Below are 11,383 nucleotides of genomic sequence, written 5' to 3' on the forward strand. Positions count from 1 at the left end.
GTTAATAAATGAAAGTCAGCATGGATTTGTTAAAGGCAAATCATGTTTGATTAACTTGATTGAGTTCTTTGATGAAGTAACGGGGAGGGTTGATGAGGGTAGTGTGGTTAATGTGTATATGGACTTTCTAAAAGTGTTTGATAAAGACCACATAATAGAGTTGTCAGCAAAATTGAAGCCCATGGGATTAAAGGGGCAATGGCATTGAAACAAAATGGACTAAGAGACAGAAAGCAGAGAGTAGTGGTGAACGGTTGTTTTTCATACTGGAGGGAAGTGTCAGCTGTGGCTCAGTTGGTAGCTCACTCGCCTCTGAGTCAGAAGGTTGTTGTTGTGTCTCAAGGGGTTTTATACCCTTATCTATATAACAATTAAGAAGGACTCTGGGGTGGAGAGTTTAGTTAATGGCCATTTTATTTACAATGTGCTTCTTCACTCAATGCACTACATTTCCCATAGTGCATTGCAAATCACAACTACGGTATCCCATGTGGGCCAATTCTAATACACATTCAAAATACACAACATATTTCCTCCCCCTTAAAATAGAATGTCCACAAAACAGAATAACTAAAAATGACTATAACTTTGGAAGAGAGGGTAGACTGCCTCTACATTCCGCTAACCCTGGGGATTATTCTGCCCCATGCACACAGGTTAGCACTAACTGTAAGGCGCTTTGGAGGCTGCCTTTCTCTTTGGGGGTAACGCCTAGTCTCAGGAGCAGGCTCTGACTGGCTCTCCCATGACCCTGCAGCCGTGGCTTCCTCCCTCGATGGCACAAGAGTGGATGGTACCACCGTCTCAGGGTCGGACGACCAGTCCCTGCTGGAGCCCCCAGCAGGTCCTTGATCCTCTGTTCCTTGGGTTACCTGTGGCGACTGTCTTGGCAGTAACTGGTCTACATGCCGTCTCCATGTTCAGTCGTCTCCGGTGCGGACTCGGTATGAAACGGGGCCCATCTTTTGAATGACCGTAGCCGGGACCCACCGCTCCGGGGTGGTATAGTTACGCGCGAGGACTTTGCCCCCCACCACAAAGTGTTGTTCTTTGGACGTCTGAGCTCGTCTGCTGACTTGATCCTGCTGATTGGCGTGCACCACTGCTTCTGTGGACGTTGGCCTCAGCAGGTCAAGGCTTGTCCATAGCTGCCTTCCCATGAGTAGGTAAGCAGGAGATGCTCCAGTCGTAGCATGAGGCGTGTTTCGGTATTTCAGCAAGAAAGCATTCAGGCGCTGCTTTAGAGGAGCATCACTTCTTGCAGCTTTCAACGCGCGTTTTAGCGTTCTGGCAAATCTCTCCGCCAATCCATTTGTGGATGGATGATAAGGCACGGAGAATGTGTGCTGGATTCCATTGCTCTTGAGGAACTCCTCCATCTCCTGGGATGTGAACTGTGTTCCATTGTCGGCTACGATCTGCTCCGGCAGACCAAATCACCCGAATATCTCTCTCAGAGTCTCGATGGTTTTCTCCGTAGTGGCAGTGGACATTACTGCCAACTCCGGCCATTTGTAATGGGAGTCCACCGCGACCAGGAACATCGCTCCTTCCACCGGTCCCGCGAAGTCCAGATGAATCCGTTGCCACGGTGTCGCCGGCCATTCCCATGGATGCAGTCCTCTGCTAAGTTCATCTGCGAAACAGGCAGGTGCTGGCAGGTTATTTGCCTGCGGGGAACGAGAGGGAATCACAGCTGACCCTGATGGTAACCTCACCTGACAGTCACTTCTAAGCACTTTCCAGCCGGATACTGATCAGGAGGGAGAGTCTTGCCTGATTTGTTTCAGGGACACTGATGCCACTGTCGTGCTCCACAGCTGCTCTGAGATTAGCTAACCAAGCACAGACTGGGGATTGAACCTGAGATCTTCCTGCTGTCTACAGCAACAACTTGTTTTAACATACTAAAAACATTCCAAGGCACTTCACAGGAACGTTTTAAGACAAAATTTGACACCGAGCCACATAAAGAGATACTAGAACAGGTGAGGGAGGTTTTAAGGAGCGGCTTAAAGGGGGAGAGAGAGGCAGAAAGGCGGAGATGTTTAGGGAGGGAGTTCCAGAGCTTCGGGTCTAGGCAGCTGAAGGCACGGCTGCCAATGGTGGACCAATGAAAATCGGGGATGCGCAAGGGGCCAGAATTGGAGGAGCTCAGAGATTTTGAAAGGTTGTAGGGTTGGAGGAGGTTACAGATGTGATGAAGGGCGAGGCCATGGAGGGATTTGAACGCAATACTATGGCTCAATGTTCATTTTACAGTCAATTGCCCTTAATGTAGATCAGATGATGTTCAACAGCTTAACCCTCCAATGTAAGGGGATTATTGGGCAGAAGTGTCCCGCTCTCTGCCAATAAAGGCCAATTTACCATTGGCCAAGTGACTCTTGCTGAAAATTGCATGACCGTAGGGGATGAGGCAGAACAAAATCCGGCTGAGCTGTGATTCCCCCTCATCACAGATGAAGAATGTGTACCAAGCAGGGTACCCAGCAGACTGGCCCCACCTGTACCCCAACACCGTATAAGCAGCCTTTTGCTGCTAGTGGATAATAGTGCAGCCTTTATTACTGTTTGAAACAATCACTGAGTTGTGGAAAATAAAACAAAAAGTAACAGATACAAGGTAAATTGTTAAGCCTTCCAAAGTTGTAAGTGGCAGAGCAGCTTGTGCTAATACAGCACTAAATGGAAGCTAAGTTTGCAGGCATGGGAAGATTGTTGCTTTTGAGAGGCAGAGCACTGATTTCCATCAGGAAGCTGGGACAGACACAGTAGGTTCTCCTTAACCCCGACATTTTGAACTCTTAACACTAGTGTGAGAAGAATGTCGAAGTTAGCCCAGAAAGGTGAATTAGGGGAAATGTTAAATGAAGGCTAAGGATAATGAGTTACAGTGACTGAGAAGGAAAAGTTGAGGGTGCTGAGAAATCATGTGGAGGTGGAATTTAGATCAAATTTTAAACTGAAGGATTTAGCGATACTGGGCAGGTAAAGTAAGCCAAGGACAAAGAGGAATATAGGAAAGCTGCAAGAAGGGAATTAGATAGCCCAAGATGTAAGTATGAGGGAAAAATAACAAAATGGGCAATAAAATGTAGCAGCTGCAGTTTGGATAAGGCTGCTAAGAAATGGACACGCTTGTAGTGGAGAGTGAGGAAATGGCAAATAGTCTAAGTACTGCTTTGTAGAACCCACTAGCGGTGAGTGCCGAACTGTTAGTATTGCAACAAAATGCAAGAAGACATTAATAAACTTGCAGAATGTAATTGGCAAATGGATTTCAATATAGATAAGTGTGAGGTGGTGCATTTTGGTAGGAAGTATGGGGCCACATTCTGCTTGGATAATAAGGGGTCGATTTTAACTCAGGTGCGGGGAATTGTCGGGTTCCCTGAATTTGGTGTTTCCCACACGAATCTAAATGGGTGTGTGAGATTGATGCAATTTTAACTCAATTGACCAATTGATTTCCAACATGTGGGAACCCTTGGCAAATGAGTATTTCCAGTCAGGAAGTCGCATAATATGATGTCATCATTGCTGCTGCATTTAAGGTCTGCAACAAGCCTTGCTTCTTCTGCAGGCTGCCAACCTTTTGGCATTTGATGGCACAGGAACCTGCAGGAACAATGGCCAGCGGGAGGCCAAGATCATCTCCTAAATTTGATGAGGCATCACTGCAGGCATTGTTGGATGGGGCTAGGGCCCACAGGGAGGTCCTGTTCCCTTCTTCAGGGAGGAAGAGGCCTCCCAGTCAGACGAAAGCTGTGTGGCTACAGGTGGCTGGGGAAGTCAACTCCTTGGGGCTCACACGGCGCACCTGGATGCAGCGCAGGAAAAGATTCCATGACCTTCATCGCACTGGAAAAGTAAGTAAGTATGAAGTTTCCATCACCCTCAATCTGATCCCCATTGCCTTTCCTCACCAGCACTCAGCTTTAGCAACCTCTTCCTCCACATCCCACTTGACACTCACATCCATGCACCCTTAGCCATTCCCTCTCTCTCTATGCTCACATTCACATAACTATTCCACCATGCAGCCCTCACACTCCCTCTCACTCTGATGCTTTGAACACAACTGACAACACACAGGGAGGGCCCTTGGTCTTGCAACCTCACTCCATCTTTGTCTCCTTCTAAGTATCAATGCTATGCAATCTCTACACTCACTCCCTCATTCTCACTCAACCTCCACTTGGCTCCCTCATTGCAGGAAAAGAGAACTCACAACAGGAGAGAGCGAGCCAGGACAGGAGGAGGGCCACCCTCATTAGCCCAGCTCACCCCCTGGGAGGAAGCCGTCCTGGAGATTGTCAGGGATGATAGAGGTGGAAGTTGGGGAAGGACAGACAAGTGCATCCCCACAAGCTGGTGACAGAATAGTTTTCCATCTCTCTCATTGGCATTGCATGAGTCGCTGATAATGATTCTGAAGCTACATCATATGGACTTATGATCATCTGCAAAATGCAATGTGCATGTAACCTTGGCATCACATCTCTAACTCTTTCCATTACTCCCCCACAGGACCATCGAGAGCCCCCGTCCCCACTGTGCAGGAGGAAGAGCCTGAGATTCCAGACTCCTCAGAGGAATCTGCAACCTCTGAGCGCGCATCGTCAGCAGAAATAAGTGCACACAGCACCAGTGCAGCCACTCACACCTCAGGGGGACCTTCGGGACATAGAGTAGTGTTGTCACCTGGTGTATCACAGCTCACTAGTGAGCATCAGCAGATTGTGGAGACAGCGACAGCAGTGGGGAGTCCTCGTCGGAGGGTGCAGGACTCTGCCAGCTTGGCTCAGCTGCATGTCGACCCTCTGCCTCTGGGTCCATCCATATGATCAGAGGTGATGGAACTCCATGCACAGATGCAGGAGTCTCTGGCAGGTTTTGTCTCCAAGGTCGCTGCGAGTGTGGAGCGAATGGATGAGTCCATAGCGACCATGAGCAGAGCCTTTGTGGAGTCAGTGGCGCATGAATGCATCAACACAGAAAGGATGGCTACCTACGTGGAAATAATTGCTGCCTCCGTGGTAAGGCTGGCTACTGTAGAAGAAAGGATGGCTATGGTAGAGGAGAGGAGGGCTACGGTAGAGGAGAGGAGGGATACGGCCCTGGAGGAGGCTAGTCGCCAGGGTAAATCCATGTTGACTTTGTCCGATCCTGTCACTGTTTTCCAAGTGCTTGACTAATCTACTGGAATTATTTGAGGATGTAACTGGTAAAATAGATAAGGGAGAACCAGTGGATGTGGTGTATTTGGACTTTCAGAAGATTTTCGATAAGGCCCCGCATAAGAGATTAACGTGTAAAATTAAGGCACATGGGATTAGGGGCAAGGTACTGACTTGGACAGAGAACTGGTTGGCAGACAGGAAGCAAAGAGTTGGAATAAACGGGTCTTTTTCTGAGTAGCAGGCAGTGACTGGTGGGATACCGCAGGGATTGGTTCTTGGACCCCAGCTGTTCACAATATATATTAATGATCTGGACGAGGGAACTACATGTAATATCTCCAAGTTTGCAGATGAGACAAAGCTGGGTGGGCGTGTGTGCTGTGAGGAGGATGCCGAGAAACTCCAGCATGATTTGGACAGGTTGGGTGATTGGGCAGATGCAGTATAATGTGGATAAATGCGAGGTTATTCGTGGCAAAAACAGGAAGGCAGATTATTATCTGAACGGCAATAGATTGGGAGAAGGGGAAGTGCAACGAGACCTGGGTGTCCTTGTGCGCCAGTTGCTGAAGGTAAGCATGCAGGTGCAGCAGGCGGTTAAGAAGGCAAATGGTATGTTGGCCTTTGTAGCGAGAGGGTTCGAGTACAGGAACAAGGATGTCTTGCTGCTGTTGTACAGGGCCTTGGTGAGACCACACCTTGAGTATTGTGTGCAGTTTTGGTCGCCTTCTCTGAGGAAGGATGTTCTAGCCATGGAGGGAGTGCAGCGAAGATTTACCAGACTGATACCTGGGATGGCAGGAATGACGTATGAGGAGAGATTGGGTCGATTAGGCTTATACTCGTTGGAGTTTAGAAGAATGAGAGGGGATCTCATTGAAACTTATAAAATTCTAACAGGACAAGACAGACTAGATGCAGGAAGGATGTTCCCGATGGTGGGGGAGTCCAGAACCAGGGGTCACAGTCTAAGGATAAGAGGTAAGCCATTTAGGACAGAGATGAGGAGGAATTTCTTCACCCAGAGAGTGGTGAACCTGTGGAATTCTCTACAGAAGGCAGTTGAGGCCAATTCATTAAATATATTCAAGAATGAGTTAGATATATTTCTTAAGGCTAAAGGGATCAAGGGATACGGGGAGAAGGCAGAATTTGGATGATCAGCCATGATCTCATTGAATGGTGGAGCAGGCTCGAGGGGCCGAATGGCCTCCTCTTACTTCTATCTTCTATGTTTCTATGAAGGAGGGTGTGTCTTACGAAGAAAGGTTGAGCAGGTTGGGCCTATACTCATTGGAGTTTAGAAGAATGAGAGGGGATCTTATTGAAACATAGGATTCTGAAGGGGCTTGACAGAGTAGATGCAGAGAGGATGTTTCCCCTCGTGGGGGAATCTAGAACTAGGGGGCATAATTTCAGAATAAGGGGGGCACCCTTTTAAATTGGAAATGAGGAGGAAATTCTTCTCAGAGGGTCGTGAATCTTTGGAATTCTCTTCCCCAGAGAGCTGTGGAGGTTGGGTCATTGAAGATATTTAAGGTGGAGATAGACAGATTTTTGAACGATAAGGGAGTCGAGCGTTATGGGGAGTGGGCAGGGAAGTGGAGTTGAGGCCAAGATCAGATCAGTTATGATCTTATTGAACAGCGGAGCAGGCTCGAGGGGCCAAATGACCTACTCCAGCTCCTACATCTTATGTTCCTATGTTCTGATGAGCCCACCTATCCACTGTATTCCCTTGGTGCGTTTCTAATAACCCTGAATCCCATTTGTTGATAAGAACCTGTCTAGTTCCTTCTTGAAACCCATTCAGGTTTCTTGTTCCATTATCCCGTGCTTTTAAAATCATCTAGCTGTTTGATTTAGGTGCCTGCATGGCCCAGTGGTAGCACGTACTCTAAGCTGACACTTCAGTGCCATACTGAGGGAGTGCGGCACTGTCGGAGGTGCCATCTTTCGGATGAGACGATAAAACGAGGCTCCATCTGTCCTCTCAGGTGGACTTAAAAAAATCCCATGACCAGTATTTTGAAGAAGGGTCGGGGAGTTCTCCTGGGCCAACATTTATCCCTCAACCAACATCACTAAAAAAAAACAGATTATCTGGTCATTATTTCATCGCTATTTGTGGGAGCTTGCTGTGCGCAAATTGGCTGCTGCATTTCCTACATTGCAGCAGCGATTACACTTTAACGAAGTGCTTCATTGGCTGAAAAGTGATTTGGGATGTCCTGATGTTGTGAAAGGTCTATCAATGCAAGTTCTTGATGCACTACTGAGAAATTGGAGCGTGTAAATCAAAATTGCCTTGTGCTATTGTTTACCTGGTAGCACCATTGGAAAGTTGGTCTTTGCTAAATTCAGCACCAACCTTTCAGTCGGTCCTTTATCCTTCAACATTGTCCTTGTATTGACCAGACCCTAAACTATTCACCCATTTTTGATGGCAGCACATGGATTGGATCTCACGGTGCAATATCCTCACTGTTTTTAAAAAAAAAAATCAATTTGTTTGTGTTTCTAGGCGACACGTGTGGTGAGCATATTTGTCTATCCAGCTCAAATAGCTCACGTTTGCAAATAGAAGACAATGGGGTAATAAAACCAAGTAATTTAATGTCGGGAGCCGGATATGAAACAAAAAGGAGAATAAATATCAGGATTATCATCCAGGGTCATTTCTCACCTTGAAGAAGGAGCTGGCTTGACATCTGTTGTGAGGGCGGATTGAAGGTTATCTTCAGCAGCTGTCCAGTGAAGGTGCAGTGTTAATTGTGTCCATTGCTTCTTTCTTAGTATTACTATTTGGCATCTCATTCTACTCTCTAAAGTGCCTCGGGGCACTAACCATGTGAACAGTGTGTTATAAACCCAGGTTATCTGGGGAGAATCCTGGCGCTAAACCGGGGAGGCAGTTCCCAAAATAGTCATTCTCAATGTCAATTGAAAATGAAAGTTCTTTAAACTTCCAGGGAGCGAAGGGTTAACACTGTGCTGATTGGTTGTGAGTTCTAACACCTGTGATTGAAAGAAGATCCAGTTGTTTCTTGGCAAGCCGTGTGGTAATGGGTTTGGGAGTTAAGTACTTCCAAAATAAAGCCTATTATATCCCAAGTTAATTACTGTGCCATTAATGTGCAGCCATTCTGTTTGTTAAAGTGTTATTTAGACCCGCTTGTGCCTCAGTGGTCAGTGATTATTCAACAGGTTTCACATTCTGCACGTGTGTGCCTTGGTGCCACCCACAATTATCAACGCGTGCTATTATTTTATTTTGTCGTGGTATATAAATCGCATGAGTCACACAACACAGATTGCGATATCTGATTGGACGTATTCCTGGTGCTTTCATCATGTGACCTGCTGGATCCAACCGCCTTTTTCCCCTGTTTCTAATATTTTTATAAATGAATGAAAGTGGTCAAAGAAAATGGGGGAAAAAAATCATTTTCTTTAATGCCCTGTTGACTTTTATCCCAGGTTTGCTCACAGCTGCAATTGGGAATGGTAGCACAGTGGTTATATTACCAGTACTAGCAATCCAGGGACAGACTTAGATTAGACAATCTGTGATACATGAGTTCAAATCCCACCACATGGCAGCTGGGGAATTTAAATTCAGTCACTTAAATAAATCTGGAATAAAAAGCTACCATCAGTAATGATGACATGAAACTATTGGATTGCGCTAAAATCCCACCTTGTTCACTAATGTCCTTTAGGGAAGGAAATCTGCTGTCCTTACCCGGTCTGGCCCATATGTGACTCCAGACCCACAGCAATGGGGTTGACTCTTTAACTGCCCTCTGAAATTGCCAAGCAAGTCGCTCAGTTGTACCAAACCGCTCCTCTGGGAGCACCTTCACCTCACGGACTGCAGCGGTTCAAGGCGGCAGCTCACCACCACCTTTGCAAGGGCAATTAGGGATGGGCAATAAATGCTGGCCTTGCCAGCGAAGTCCACATCCCATGAATGAATAAAAAAAATCCAGGAGATTAAATTCCTGGAGACTCCGGGACATCCTGCAGAGTTGGAAACCCAACACACTACTCTGCCTCTCAGTACATGCCAAGTGTTGTCTTGTTTCCCCCACTCAATTCTTCACCCCCAGCCCCTCCCCACTAGTATTTGTTTTTGTACCAATTCACTACTTTGTTGTTTAATTGTGTTTGGAGGAGTTCCTTGATGTGGCCTGAGTCTTTGAAAGTGCCACTGGTGTTTTAGTGACTGAATAAGCCCAATCCAGGTTTTACTGACTGGAGGATTTGGCAATTTAGTTACTGGAACTTTGGGGCTCACATGACAGAATTCCACCAACTTATAATTCCATCCACTGTAACTTTCAGAAGGGAATTGGGTAAATGCTTGAAAAGGAAAAATTTGCTGGGCTACGGGGAAAGAGCGGGAGAGTGGGGCTAATTGGATAGTGCATTCAAAGAGCTGGCAGAGGCACGATGGGCTGAATGGCCTCCTTCTGTGCTGTATGATCTTGACCAGTCCCTGAGAGGACATTACCAGTTACAGCGAGAGTTAGTGGTTAGTTTAGATTGTCATCTGTTGGGAGTTGGAGAGCAATTGGCCAGAGATTTTTCCTGAATTGGCCATGTTTCTTTGTCTGTTTCCAGAGATAGCGTAACTGGTAGGTGGGATGGCAGCATATGAAGTCATACTGTCTACTGGATGGGGTGAGAATGGGCCTGATAGTCTTCATCTACTTTTGTATGTCTTTTTGTATGTGGAGACTGGGAAATCAATCTGGGTCCAGCCTAGTGTGTGGCTCAATGAGTTCACCTCGTCTGTCCCTGGGCTCAGTTACGATCAGAACTCATCTCTTCCCCTTTCTGTTCCCTTCAATGATCCATGCACAAATCAGGAGACGCACAACAGTAAGTTTGTTCATTTTCAATCCATGTTTATTTTCAGTTGTTAAACTTCTCACATTTCAGTTATTGAAACATGACTTGTAATATACGAAATATCACGTACAGGAAAAGACTCTCTGGTCCATCCAGCCTTGTCCATCGCAATATATAGACCTGGGATCTCCTGGGAGAGGCGAAAAACCAGACATAAAAACCCAGGCCAATTTGGGAAAAAAACCTGGGAAATTCCTCTCCGACCCCCTTAGGCGATCGAAACTAGTCCAGGAGATCATTATGGCCCAAATATTCTAAGACAATTACTTTCTCACTTCAACTCTGCTAACACCAATTGAACACAGTCCCCAGGAGCCTGGTCTTCAGCAATCTCCAGTCTAGTTCTGTAGCAGCAGTCACAAACCCAATATTCAGCAATGTCGAGAAACTGGTTGGCAGGTTGTCTAGAGTTCCCACTTCTGTCGTTCCAGGTTGAACGAAAACTGTCCCCAATCTTTTCTTTAAAGTGTTAACTGTGACACCGTTTAATTTGCTGGGAACATCCGTTCCTAAACATTGACAGGCCGAATTGGGGGTGGAATGTGGATCTAATTACCGGGATGCATCGGCACAATCTGCCTGGGGAAAATCTCTTTAGGCGTGACCTTCCCTGTTAAGACATTTTGTTAAGACGTCCTAACTTTGAAGGACAAACCCACTTGTTTTTCCCCTCCCTCCCCGACTCCCGTGCAGTGTTAACTTTTAGCACACCCCAGAACCCAGTTTGTTGACACCCAAAGACAACCCAGAACGAGGAAAAGACATACCAACACTCCCCACTAGACCCAAAAGACAACGAGGTGGGTGGCAAATGCCGCGTCACTTGAAGAATGAAGAGGAGCTTACAAGGGAGCAGCTGACACGGGAACAGCTGACAAGGGAGCTGTGATCTTCATTCAGGCATTCTGCACACACTGTTGGCGACTAACCAAGTAGTACTGAGGACGAGGAAGGTGGAGGTACTTGTATGGGAACAGAGGCTTAAATGACCAGGACAGACACAATAAAGTGAGCATTACCCATGAGTGCCGCACTGCTGGTGTACCCTAATCTGACGGGCATTCCATCTCAATCTCAACTGCCAGGCCATCAATCAGAAGCTGGCAGGATCCAAATCCAGATCCTGACGGTTCAGCTTACTGTTTGGATCTGGCGCTGGCACCCGTGAATAACACCCACTTTGATCTATTTGTCCTGGGAGCCGGAGAATCTGTTCACTTGCAGGTACGGTCCACCCTTCTCACCCTGAGTACCAGTTGGACAGTGTCCAGCAGTGTGTG

Source organism: Somniosus microcephalus, chromosome 11, assembly GCF_052327205.1.
Source record: "Somniosus microcephalus isolate GS21.2 chromosome 11, FLI_Smic_1.0, whole genome shotgun sequence".
Taxonomy (NCBI): Eukaryota; Metazoa; Chordata; class Chondrichthyes; order Squaliformes; family Somniosidae; genus Somniosus; species Somniosus microcephalus.